The 14697-nt window shown below is 41.2% G+C and overlaps 1 protein-coding gene across 4 annotated transcripts in view; it reads left to right on the top strand.

Annotated features, from left to right (window-relative positions):
* Positions 1-14697, top strand: part of si:dkey-96f10.1 (6-phosphofructo-2-kinase/fructose-2,6-bisphosphatase) — a 265841-nt gene that overhangs the window by 134526 nt on the left and 116618 nt on the right. The window lies entirely within an intron of this gene.

Raw genomic sequence — 14697 nt, 5'->3', positions numbered from 1 at the left:
ATAATAATATAGTTTTAGCTGGATGAAAATAATAATATCTTACATTTCCAGGGATCAGGAAATGTAATTCCTTTAAACATCATGAAGTTTTAATACTTATAATCCGCTTCTCTCTCTCTCTCTCTCGCTCTCTCTCTCTCACACACACACACACACACACACACACACACACACACACACACACATGGTGTAAAAACCTTTTCACAGAACAGGATAACACATCGTTCCAATAGACCACCTCATATTCATCCCAATACAATTAGTGACTATTTAAGGATGCCCAAAATGTTTATGGCTTTTTAGAACAATAATCCCAATACAATGGTTGTCTGTTTAAGGATGCCGAAAATGTTTATGGTTTGTTACCACAAACATCCCAATACAATAGACAACTGTTTAACACCGCTGAGATATTTACATAGCGCTGTTCTCACAAGAGACGCGTGAACCCAGGTGGTCTACCAAGAGAGTTTTGCACGGACCTCTGGCGCCATCTTTTGGACACTGATGAAAAGGCCAGTCTGAGCGAAACGTAATGTTAGGTATAATCTGATCTATTTTTTAACAATATATATATATATATATATATATATATATATATATATATATATATATATATATATATATATATATATATATATATAGGCTCTGTGATCAATCTCCCAACGGATCTGCCATTATATAAAAACAGTAAATTATAATACTATAAGCAATCACAATTATAAGTTATTTGTAATTTTGAATTTTGAATTTGGTAATATCTATCTATCTATCTTATATATATATATATATATATATATATATATATATATATATATATATATGCTTGTTTATAGTTATATGAAAAACTCTGTCAAATGTTTTCATTATTTGAGTAATTTCGTGACGCAACACGGGGTCGCTCACCCCTACAGCCCCAGCTGGGGTTAAAAGCGGGTCATCCGAGTCCGACTTTCACAGTCTTTTCACATCTTTATTGAAACTCTGCCAGAAGTCTTCCAGAAGCTACTTCGTTGTCCAGAAGAAAATGTCATGAGGTAAGAATATTTCTTTTAATTTTGCTGTCTTGATGTGTTGAAATTGCTACGAAGTTGTTGCGATATAGGATTTTCAAAAAAAGCAATGTTTTACTTTTGTCCTCAATATATCGTGATTGTATTTTTCTACATTACAAATATATCATGATCAAATAATTAAAACATAACTGCATGCGCAGACTTTTATTTACGGTCAATGCCGTTTTCCTGTTCCGGGTTATGCCGTTATCAACTTGGTTTTAAGTAATGATTTTTGGTTCTGATCAGTTTCTGTTACGGTTTTAGTACGATTCAAACATAAATAGTGGTGTTTGATGTGATTTTACACAAATGTTTTAAACGTAATGTAAATGTTTAATGTTTTCGGGAGTGCTATTCCCTTTTTTGACCACAAGATGGTGCCATTTTGCTATTTTGCTTGTTTACCAGTAAATTTAATTCTGGTTTGGATGCTAAATACAGGCATTTCTGCATGTGCTGTGTTCTTGGTATTTCTTGGTACATTTTTTAAAAGTAAACATATTATATTGTATTTTGGATTACTGTACATGCTTTAACATGATATGTAAATGTTTAATGTTTTCGGGAGTGCTATTCACTTTTTGGCTACAAGATGGAGCCATTTTTGCTATTTTGCTTGTTTACCAGTAGATACAATTGTTTACATGCTATTCCCTTTTTTGACCACAAGATGGTGCCATTTTGCTTGTTTACCAGTAGATGCAATTCTGGTTTGGATGCTAAATACAGGCATTTCTGCATATGTTGTGCTAGTTCTTAATAATAATAATAATATGCATAAATATGTGAAATTAGTCTGACATTGAATCAACCATTTTAACAGGTCTATTTGCCCCGTAGGTTCAAACATCGAACTGAATGCTTTTGATTCAATTGACTTTTGTGAGTAAACATTATCATTTTTACTTTTACTTCTGTTCATGTAAATTACAAAATTACAAATGTCATCTGTCTTATTTTACAGTAACAACACCAACATTTAACATAGGCGGCGCAGACCCGGGTAAATACATGTTCTCACGTAATATGTAAATCATAAAAATTACAATTGTCATTTGTCTTATTTGCAGTATCAGACCAGGCATTTGTTGCAGAAACCTCATACAATGGTAAATATATGCTCTCATGTGATATGGTTTTAGTAATGTTTATGTCAAATCAGCATTTCAAATTTTCATATCTATTTTGAAAGTAATTGAAATATGTGATAATATGTTTTGTTTTAATTTAGAATTAATCCAGCTAGTCACACAACCAGGCTTTATAGATCTCACACAAGAGCAAGGAGGGGCCGAAAGGCAGGACCAGGGCGCCACCCCCAGTGAGATCATATTAAGAAATGGTACCCCGCCTATAACGCCGTCATCAAGAAACAATGACGTTCTAATATCTAACGCAGACACAATAGACCTTACTTCAGATGAAGATCTTCAGGGTGATGACTACGAACCACCCGCAAAGAAAAGAATCATTGGTGTCGTCACCCCTATGAGGATACATATACCCACGGTAAATGACGGTAAAGAACATTATTCATTATTTTAGGTTCATTGACTGAAATAATCCTGAAAATATGAAGTATAGGTGAAAATCTTGACGTTATCTGCTATTTTTTACAGAAAGACAAACGTCGGCGAGTGTACTAAGATGGTCTGATTCACAGCTAAATGCTTGGGACCAGGCGTCATGGGCAAGCGAAGATGACGCACCAACGAGAGGCGGCCAAACCCCGTATCCATCACAAGAAGAACCAGTAGAACAAGACCAAGAACCTGCACACGAACACACACATGAACAAGAACAAGACCAAGAAGATCAAGAAGAAGAAGGAGAAGACGGCAACGTGTCAGTGGCTTCGAGCAATAGTTCATCTCGAGGTCACCAGCGCAGTGAGCGCATTGAAGCAATGCTCAATCATACCCTTACCGAAGTGCTGGCAATACACACGCGTATGGATGGAATTGAAACCCGTTTGGATGATATTATCCGCCTTTTAAATGAGCAGATGACAATGAATGAGAGAGGGTTCGGGTGTGTACTATCTAACGGTAATGAAAATCTGAGAGAGAAAAGACTGATGGTGGATCTTCTATGTGCAACTCACAGAGATGTACAAGAGCTCAGACATTTTCACAATTGAATGTTTGTCTGTTTTATTACACTATGATTTGTATATTCTTTCACCTGTTATGAATTTTAAAATTTCCGTCTGAATGTTTTTATATTTTGTAGCAAACCGTTTTGATACCATTACTGTTTTTGAACAAAATAAATATTAAAATGGCCGATGAGAAATGTTTTTGTGGAGACAAAATGCATTCCTGTCAACCAGACCATTCTCTCACAGAGCTGTTACAGCGTGAGCTTGACTTGCATACTGATAACTCTGACCAAAGGTGTGATAGATTACGACAGATGTTAAATATGTATCCAGAATCTGTAGAAATGTCTTTAAATGATGTTTCGTTACAACGTTCTTATAATTTGGATGATTTAGAAATGTTTGTAGCACAATCACACACCGTTGACCTGTGTGATCGATTACAGAGTTTATTAAATGACAACTCCATACCCAACGTACAAGATGGTGCTGGTCTAAATAATGGCTCAAAATGTAATGATCCTACACTCTCCACAGATAGCGGCAGCAATATCCCTCCATCATCTATCGGTGATGCTACCCCTACCGGTACCGAAAATTCTGATCAGCCAACGTCTGACAACTCAGCTCGCCCAACAGGTAATCAGGCTGTTGAACTCCCGTCCAGTAGTATTACCGATAGACCTCAGACACAACGTCCCGACATTGACGCACTGATTAGACACGGTGGTTCCGTAAACGGATATCATGTTTTACCAAGACCACGCTTCAACAGCGTACAATTGCATAGGACGATGAATCTGAGAGAAATCAACTCTAATGATTTGGCCTCATATCATAATTTTTTACACAATACCTTCAGCGATATAGTGACGTTTGCGCGAGATATTGGTGGAGACGGGTGTGTTATCAATTTATCCATGTCCGCTCCTTCTTTGAGAACTCCCATTAATACTGTTTTAACATCAGGGAGTAATTATGACGTCGGTATGTTTCTGGATCAATTTGAAAAAGTTTTACAGAGTGACGACCAGATATTGACAGATGACTCGGTCGAGATTGATGCGAACATAGCCATTAACAGACAAGGCGGTGGTCGGGTACGTCGCAAACTCACCGATTTGGCTTGTCACGAGGTGATTAAGCGTAAAAAAATGTCGTTATTCTGCCCGTTAAACATCTCGAATAATCTATGTTTCTCCATCTGTCTCGCTCATTTTCTCAATCCCCAGTTACCCGAGAGCGAACTAGAAAGAATGGCGACCATTATCCACAACAATGCGGGGTTCTCCATCCACAATAAAATTGGACTGGACAACATAGCGACGTTCGAAACCCTGTTAGGTATCAAAATCGTTGTTTTTTACAGACCGACCGCCGGTACGATAGAAACATTCAAAAATCAGGATAAACCTCATCCTAAAACAGTTTGCCTCTATCTGCATGACGCTCATTACTACATGATACTGAATTTGACGGCATTCATAGGCGCTGATTACGTGTGTGAATTTTGTTATAAAGGTTACACAAATCGCAGAGATCATCATTGTAACTACGTATGTAACGTGTGTCATGACCCCGAATGTCACAGATTCCCTAAAAAAACGGTGCACTGTCCCGATTGCCTGCGTTTCTGTAACTCCGCTTACTGCTACGAGATGCATAAAAAACCTACCCCAGATGGAGGTAATCCTCCGTGCGATGTTATAAAATATTGCAAACTATGCAACAGGCGATACACTGTTGCTAGAAAACCGCACGAATGCGCCCCTCATCGATGTGTACATTGTCACGAAGTTCTTCAACCTCTCGGTGTACATAACTGTTTCATACAGCCTCTTACACCCAACCTCCACAAATTACATTTTCTACGATTTCGAAACTCGTTATGAAAATGGGAAACACGTCGCCAATTTTGTTTGCGCAATCACTTTTAACGGAAAGAGATTTGTAGCCGAAGGCGTCGACTGCATCGCGAAGCTAATCACCCGATTCAGGCAACCCAGATATAAAGGGTACTGTTTCATTGCCCATTACGCGTCTAGATTCGACTCCTTTCTAATTCTGGAGTATTTTTGCAAAGCGGGTCTTAAGCTCGACGTCATAATGCAGGGATGTAAATTAATCTTCATGTATGATGACGCTTTTGACCAGCGGTATATTGACAGCTATGCATTTATCCCAATGGCCCTCTCAAAGATGCCTTCTGCGTTAAACCTGAGCACCGTAGAAAAAGGCTACTTCCCACATCTTTTCAACAGAGTCGAAAATGAGAGTTATGTCGGCCCCTACCCTGACAAGAAGTACTACAACTACGATAACATGTCCGATAAGGATCAGGCAAAGTTTGACGCGTGGTACGGCACAACTGCTGATAAAGTGTTTAACTTTAAGAACGAGTTGTACGTTTATGGCGTGAATGACGTCGTTTTGCTGCGCGAAGGGTGTATGAAATACCGCGAGGCATTCATAGAGTGCACCAAGCTCGATCCATTCGGATTCACGACGTTAGCAAGCTGTAGTATGGGAGTCTTCAAAACACACTATCTCGAAAAAGATACGCTGGCTCTGACGCATAACAATGCATACGTTCAACAGAGTAAGACGTACTCGAGCGCATCGATCGAATGGTTAGAGTTTGTAAAAAAGACTCGAAACGTCGACATTCATCACGCTTTAAACCACGGCGAAGTGTCGGTCGGTCGTTATTTTTTAGACGGCTACTTTGAGCAAAATGGGACTAGGCATGGGTTGGAATACAACGGATGTTTTTACCATGGACATTCGTGTCGCTTTGAACCTCATCAGAGACACCCCCTGTCGGGTGTAACCTATGGGGTTCTCTGGAGACAGTTTGACGACAAGGTTGAAATTTTGCAGAACGCATACGGTTTACAGATGGAAGTGATCTGGGAATGCGAATGGGACAGGATGAAAAAGACTGACCCTGCTGTGATGGAATTTATGAGCACTTATTCCGCCCCAGAGAGGTTGAAGCCGCGAGAGGCGTTGTTCGGCGGACGTACGAACGCATATAAACTCTACCACAAAACGTGCGAAACTGAGAAAATAAGTTACTTGGATTTTACCAGTTTATACCCGTTTTGTCAGGCTAGAAAAAGCTATCCGATCGGTCATCCTCAAATCATTTTCAAAGATTTTGAACCTATCGAAAATTATTACGGTTTAATAAAAGCTACCGTCTACCCTCCGCGCAAATTATTGCATCCTGTTCTCCCTTACAGATGCAACGGTAAACTGATGTTCCCGTTATGTCGCACATGCGCTTGCGATCAAAACCAAACAACAAACTGCGACCACAACGACGAGGAGAGGGCGCTCGAGGGGTGTTGGGTAAGTATCGAACTTTTAAAAGCCATCGAGAAGGGGTACGTCGTCGCGAAAATAGATGAGGTATGGCACTTTCCGCAACAATCAGACACATTGTTTAGCGAATACGTAAAGACGTTTTTGCAGTTGAAACAACAAGCATCGGGGTACCCGTCAAACGTTGTCACAGACAGTGACAAAGAGACTTACATTCAGAGTTATTTTGAAAAAGAGGGGATACAACTTGATCCTGAATATCAATCATAACCCCGCACAGAGGGCCATCAACAAATTACTGTTAAACAGCCTTTGGGGGACATATTTCACTTTTGTCTCGGACGACGTAGCGCTTGTCCAACATCGTCCTAAAAAGGGAGACGTTGTTGAGACTCGTGACATTAATGTATTTGTAGGTGCGTTTACAACTGCGCACGCTCGGTTGGAATTGTACCAACTCATGGACAAACTAGGCGACCGTCTCTTGTACTCCGACACAGACAGTGTCATTTTTGTGTCTAGGGACGGTGACTGGGAGCCACCTCTGGGTGATTATTTGGGGGAGCTGACAAATGAGATAGATGACGGTGATTATATCACAGAGTTTTGCTCCAGCGGCCCAAAATCTTACGGTTATCGCACGGCCAAAGGTAAAGTGTGCATGAAAGCTAAGGGTATAACATTGAACACTAAAAATTTCCAAGCCATCTGTCCGGATAGCCTTATCGGTCTGGTTGACGGTTATGTGACTTTGTCTGATGATACGCAATACATCCTGGCTCACACTGAAAACATTGTGAGGAATAAAAAGACGCTCACTTTGCATAACAAGTCAGTCGTTAAAAGGTTTAAGGTGGTGTATAATAAGCGCAGACTTCTGTCCGACTTCACCACCCTTCCTTATGGCTACTGAACCTACGATGCACAGAGGGTCCCGGGATGTTTCTGATTTTGATTTCAGACTTCAGTTCCCATTCAGTTGTGTGATAAGTGGCCCTTCAAATTCAGGGAAGAGTTATTTTGTAAAAAAACTGTTGGAAAATGGCATGAATTTGATTTCTAAAAAAATTGAAAACATTGTTTTTTTGTATGATTGCTGGCAACCATTGTACGATGAATTACTTAAATTGTATGACATTAAATTTGTGGAAGGAATTCCCCCGTGTCTGGATGATGATGATTTACTACCTGTCAGTAAAACCAACCTACTCATTTTGGATGATTTGATGGGAGTGGCCTGCGGGAACAAGTCTGTCGAAAAGGCCTTTACGCAATTTGTGCACCACCGCAATCTCAGCGTTATATACATCACTCAAAACTTATTTGTCCAAGGTAAATCCAGCAGGACCATTAGCTTAAACACAAATTACTTAATTCTGTTTAAAAACCCGCGGGATGTCAATCAAGTGGTTGTGCTAGGACAGCAGATGTACCCCGGAAACGCCAAATACTTCATGGAGCGTTATCAAGATGCTACGAGTCAACCTTTCGGCTATCTAATGATAGACTATAAAGCAAAAACTCCTGAACAATTTCGCCTCAGAACGGGGTTGCTTTCCAACCACCAAGTGGTTTATCTCCAGAAAAAACGAAGGACGTGACAGTCGCTATGTCGGCCAGACTTTGTAAACATCTCCCGCTATTAAAATTGCTACATAAATCGACGCCTAAACAACACCGTCTTATTTTACAATCGGCATCCGACGAACTCATTTTAACATTGTGCGAAGTCGCTCTTAACATACTCTATGGCACGATTCCTATCAACCGTCAGCAGTACGAAAAACTGAAGAGGAGGAAATCGGAAATTAAATTTGTTACCAATAAAAAAATTGGTATATCTGCCAAGAAGCGCGTTTTCAACCAGACTGGCGGTTTTCTTTTACCTCTCCTGAGTGTCGCTGTGCCCTTTATTTCAAGCTTAATAGCGTCTAGACAGGGCTGACGATGGAATACGCCGAGAAGATGTATTTAGTGCCTCAACACCAACTGGAAAAGCTGAGAAATGAAAATGTTCGTGAGAATATTCAACAGACCGTTGAGAACGATCTGGATACAACCATAAGAAGTATTCTACAGAGGTCTGATTTGAATCAATACGAAAAAGCCAAACTCTATACAAACACCCTGAGCAGGTTTTTGGCACTCGTTAAACAAGGCAATCGTGAGAGTAGCGTTTTAACCCTTTCACTACCTCATTCCGAGCCCACCCATAAAGACGACCACGGTCCTACCGACGATGGCCACAACGGCAATGTGGAAGATGTCGCTACCGAAGTTCTGAAGAATGTACCATCAAGGAGCGCGAAAAATACACGCTACATATTAGACAAAATGTCTAAAGCTAAAGAGATCAGCGATTGGAACGAGTCGGGGGAGTTTGTGTTCAAGGGTAAAGTTATACCGGGGTCACACATGTTTGATTTGATAAAAAATATCACTGCTCCGCACAAGGTACGGGATGACCAAAGACCCGTAGGATGGACCAAGTTTCTACAAGCATTTGGGGAATTAAACATTCCATTTTCTACAGTGCCGAATCATCATGTTAGACAAAGGATTCTTTAAAGAGTAAACCACGCGCCGACGGCACTGAGTATGGTCCCCAAGCTATAAAGCCAAAAAAGAAAAAATTCCCCCACTCATCGTCTCCGCGATCAGAGGATTCATCGTTTAAGTCGCATTCTTTCGATCGTGGACAGTGGTTAGAATTTTAAGGTTTCTTTATTTTGTTAATATTGGAATAACTAAATGCACTGTTCATGTACCGGATGTTTGCATGTAAAATAAAAGACAAGAGAAAGATCCCCGTTTAAGCGTTTTTATTCGTTTATATACTAAACAATCACATTGTTAATTTGATCAATCAACCACAGTCTGTAGAAGTATTACAAGATTGTACACATTGAATACACAGACTTAATTTTTCATTACAAACATTCGGCCTTAATCTTTTCACAAAGAGCCTGACCATTTTATCATTTTTAATATAATCGTCGCTGTAGAGCCTCAGCACATTGTCATAGTCGACACCTCTGGCCATGTGGTACAGAAAAAACACGCAGTGCTGTCCGCACGCATCCGATGTAAAATCTTGGACTCGTCTGGCTGAATATAGGGTGGTAGCGGAGTTGGTTGTTAGAAATGTTTTGATGGTGGGTGGAAAGAGATCACTGTCCGGAGGGTTGCCATAACTATCGAAAAAACAACTAGGTCCGTCCTCATCCAAATAAACAGCGGTCCAGTGTTCGCCCGGCATGTGGGCCGGATCCGTATTCATTTCAATAGTAGGGTTTTTCCCATAGTTTCCAGTGAATGAATCGTTATCAACCATAGCCAGAACTAAAGATTTTGGCAGTGTTCCTAAAAACAAATTTTCTTGATTTGAAACACGGCTGCCGGCCGGTATGGAGAAATTTTTTAGGCATACCCTGTCTATAGGGTACTTGGCCGTAACCCCGAGTAAGGCCTGCGCGTGTCCTAGTCTAACGGATGGTGATACGGACACTTTCTTGACAAACAGTGACGCAGTCATGATTTTTAATTTGTAAGCGGGGTCACCAGTTTTCATCAGACAGAATTCATCCTTGCCTCTGATCATGCGAATTTTAATGTCAACGCCCTTCAGCATTAATTTTTCTTGAAAGAAAATGTCGCTGTGAATCGGCGTAAGTAGCTCGACAGTCTTGCTTTCGCTTGTGTATCGAGCTCTTTTTGTCAAGCCGGCGTTAGTGCCCGCGGGATCCGCCACGTCCATCTGACCGGCTGTATCTTTGTAAAACAGCCACGCGGAGAAGAGTGATTCCAGCGCATCTTTACCGTAATTAATGAGGCTCTCGATTATGGCCCGGTATGGATAGGTACTCGAACTCTGAGATATCAGCCGATCACCAAGACTGACGTCGACTTGCGAAAATATAGTTGCTCTGGGGTAATTTATTAGACCGACCTTTGCGTCGTCCGCTAGGTCGCTGCCATCAGGGGCTATGATTTTAAGCCGTAGATACACCAAGGTGTTATTTAGGTCCAAATAATCCTCGCCGGTTCCGGCGATAAAAAACTCCAACGGAGCAGAGTCCGATATAGCCGATAATGGAGGAACTTCTAAATAGCTGTTTTTCTCAATAACAGTTTGCGTTAGCGGGACCGTGAATAGGTCCAATTCAGACTTGATGCACTCGCCTGACATGCGGTGTAGTAAGGCCATGTTAGAAAATGGTTCGCTTAACTGATACGTTACGCTTCACAGACTTCTTACGCTTTCTACTACCGACTGCTAACTTCTTGAAGGAACGGGCTGTTTTCTTCTTTTTTGTCACGGTACGACCACGCCTCCTTATACCCGGAGGTTTAGATAGACTCTTTCGTGCCATTACCATCAAGCCTGATCCGCCTTGCGGTTTAGAGTCGTCGTTATTTGATCTCGACAGAGCGTTCGAGACTACGTCTGTCACTATATTTTTGGCTGCCGATTTTAGGTGAGGTTTGGCAATGCTGAACCCTCTTTTGAGAAATGGTATGGCCATCCTAAACAAACCTCTGAACAATCCACCAAGACCGGCCCCATACATAACTCCGCCCCCTGCGTATCCTGGCAGACCTCCGCCAGCCTGATTTCAGTAATAATTGACATATTCTGCAGCGTTCATCTCACGGGGGTTATAATAATTCATTTTAAAGAATAGAATGTTTCGACGGTTTAAAGTGAAGTTTTACAACAACTTTTCTGTAAGAAAATGGTATTTCGCAGTTATGATCGTCCTTCAATTCCACGACAATGTCCGTGATGAGCTCCTTGTTGACCGGTACGTAATGAGGTTTGTCGTATCTAACACTAACCGTTTCCTTGTTTTCACCCGATATATGTACGCATCTCAAAAGGGGGACGTGCGAATCCCCGACGGCCTGATATTGGATAATGTCTGTGTAAACGTAGATCGTATAGAGACCCGCGTTAATATCAGCCTGATAAGGGGCGTATGTATTAACACTCGTTGTAAAATCAGCTTCAGCATGGTAGTCCGCACGTCCGAGAGGATCATCCGGCTTCACCCCTAAAATAGTGGCGAGTTTTCCATAGAACCCTACCGCTTTGTTACGTATTGCCACTAGATACACCTTGTTTCTCAATTCATCATAACGCAGTTCTCCGTTCTTTGCAAGAACCTTATTTACCTCAAGGATTACATCGTAAATGGTCGCGTAGTATCCACCATTTATTTTTAATTCCTTCCTTACAGTAGCCCCCGATATCTTTCTAATCTTTTTCTTTTCCCCCGGTTTATCTCCTTCCTTTTCCGTCGGGAGTGGGGCCTTGTAAAGCGTGAAACCCCCATCCTTATCACTTAAGGTGTACCAACTTTTAGGATATTCAATTTCAGCAAGCGCAACATCCCATTTTCCTTTCAAGTTGATGGTTGTAGATAGCCTCGTTCTGTAACTAGATATACGGTTTTCAGGATAGACGTCCAAAGATGCGTTGCACGGCAACGTAACATAGAAACCTTGATCTTCCATGATAGTAGCCTTTACATGAATGAACCGATCCGTAATGAGTTTACACGTTTTAAGGCTTTTGCAAATCCACCAGAGTTTTTTTGTCAATATAGCTATTAAATTTCGATGGCCATCCTAACCATTTCACTAAAACGAGCGTACACCTCCCCTGTTTTTTCTCCCCTAAAACCTTTTCCACCTTAAACGACTTGTTTTTGCTCACAATGATCTTTTGTAGCTCTTTTTCATAAAAAACTCCGTCGATGATCTCACCGTCGTAATCAGATAGTCTGTAGACAGGTGGTTGACGAGGAATGCATGCGGATATTGTGAAAAATTCCTCCGTGTAGTTCTGCTCATACCCTTTGGCGAATGGCCCTCTCACTTTAGAGATCCTAACAAGATCTCCGACTTTATATTTAAATAAAACCTTTTCATTCTTCTTTATATCACCGTACAAGTTTTGAAACACACTCGCCTCATTTTCTTTGTTGACGTCCAAAGGTCGCATCCTAATACTCCGGTGATAACTGCTGTTGTACCCCTCCATAATATCTTGTAAAACATCTATGTACCGGTGGGAGTTTGTGGCCGTTAAAAATCTCCACATACGACTTTTTAATGTTCGATTAAAACGCTCCACGACGCTAGCTTTCAAATCCGTAGCCGTTGCGAAATGAGTGATGTTATGCTTTTTCATTAAGTCTTGAAAACGCTTGTTAAAAAATTCCGTCCCCTGATCAGTCTGTAATTTCTGCGGTACACGTCGCTCTTTGAGTATAGACTCAAACGCCTTAGTGACCTCTGCACCGCTTTTATTCTTTAGTACACGACACCACGCATACTTGCTAAATACATCGATGCAAGTCAACAAATATTTATTATTATCATTATCCTTGGAATACGCAGTCATATCAACGAGATCCGCTTGGAACTGCGCGTCGATACCATAAACCACAACTCTATTGCGTTTGTATTTCACAGGCGCGGTTCTGTGTAATGTGTAAGCGTCCTCACCGGCAAGCCAATCTGAAACCTCTTTATCGCTTAGACGGACGCCACTATCCTTAAAGACAGCGTCTTTTAGGCGTTTTTTCCCCCCTAATGATCCGGGGTTGGAAGGTGTATAATAAGCATCTTTCATGAGCTCTGCCATGTTATCGGCTCAACCTTTTGCAAAAGAATAAGACAAAGGCTGGTATGCGTTAAACTTTTTATTAAAAAATCGTTACAGGATATATGATAGGATATATGATAATGACAACTATCTCAAAGTAATAAAACAAGAAAATATACATGATAGGATATATGATAGCTATCTCCGAGTAATAAGACAATAAAATAAGAAAGACAAGGTATTACATGCAGAGTATGAAGAGTAAAATTTTGTTAGATACACTCTAACCAGAAAAGAAATTCATGACATGTCTTTAAATCACAATCTAAGAAATGATCAACCGCTGTTTCAATAAAAGGATTTACATCGAAATCAGCATCTTTTAACACCAACTCCTCACAAACATCAGTTACAAAGGCACAGATACATGTGATGTCGGCAAAACGCAACTCTGCTTCACACACTATATCCAGAACATTTCTTAAAACAGAAAGCGGTTCATCGTTATTGGCACATTCGGTGATCATTTTACCCCATGTACATATCACTCCTCGAGCATTTTTCATTACTTTCTTGAGATTCTTTACACGCTTATCTTCATCATCATCATCATCTTCTTCTTCTTCATCATCAGAATTTGAAAATATGATCACTTCTTCCAGCAATCTCTCGAGTTCTCTTCTGTAATGTTCTTTGAACATATTTCCCATAAAATCTTTTAGGCTATATACCAGACCCATGTTGTTAGTGTCGGTGGTGCTGCTGACGGTTTCTTGGTTACTCTCCATCCGTAAGGGGTTTACCCGACCAGATATCGACCGCGTCGTAGACTGCTTTCTTGCACGATTCGTCCACAAGCTCGTCCCTGATTGCTTGCAGCCTGCTGCCGATGTACGGCTCTTCTTTTAATTCATGCAGAATAGCTCCGGTTGTTCCTTGAATCCGTTGAGGGTGCGACTTTAGTCCGCAGCGTTGTAGCGCGTGAGCGATAGCGCAGCGAAGGCTGGGTTTAAACAGCTTGCGGGTCAGTTCGTCAAAGTGAGTATCGAAGAAAAATGTAGGTGGTTCAAACAGGCAGGAGTGTTGGAGCTGGCTGGGGTGATCAATGGCACAGCCCTCACAGTCTTCCTTCAACTTGTTGCTGATGATGTGCTGCAGCAGCGCTGCGATCGTGGCTTTCACGGTCTTGAATCCGATATCGGTAAAGCAGCCGTCTGTCACGTCAAAATCCTGTTTAGTAGCGAAAGGTTTGTCGGCGCAGAGTTCCGTCAGGAAGGAGAGGTTGCGGTATCCGAGCTCTGTGCAGAATTTATCCAACCATTCTTTCGAAGTGTCCGTTGCAGAAGTGTTTTCTGTTAGAACATGATCCGTAGCATTATCATCAGGATGATCGAGATCGCATTTGTATGAGTTGATGAAGCAGTGCATCTGCTGTGGAGACATGTCTCGAGCCATGGCTTATAAATGAGAAGTGTTGGTGGGTTAGACTTACCCGCTCTTTTGATGGCTGTAGTGAATGGGCGGGGCCGGCAGTTCGTACATGTCGCTGCGGGGGCATCTCTCTGGGTGGAACAGGGCCACTTTAATTTTCTTGTAAC

The sequence above is a fragment of the Chanodichthys erythropterus genome, chromosome 20 (genome assembly GCF_024489055.1).
Source record: "Chanodichthys erythropterus isolate Z2021 chromosome 20, ASM2448905v1, whole genome shotgun sequence".
NCBI lineage: Eukaryota > Metazoa > Chordata > Actinopteri > Cypriniformes > Xenocyprididae > Chanodichthys > Chanodichthys erythropterus.
This window is presented reverse-complemented; position numbering and strand designations above follow the sequence as displayed.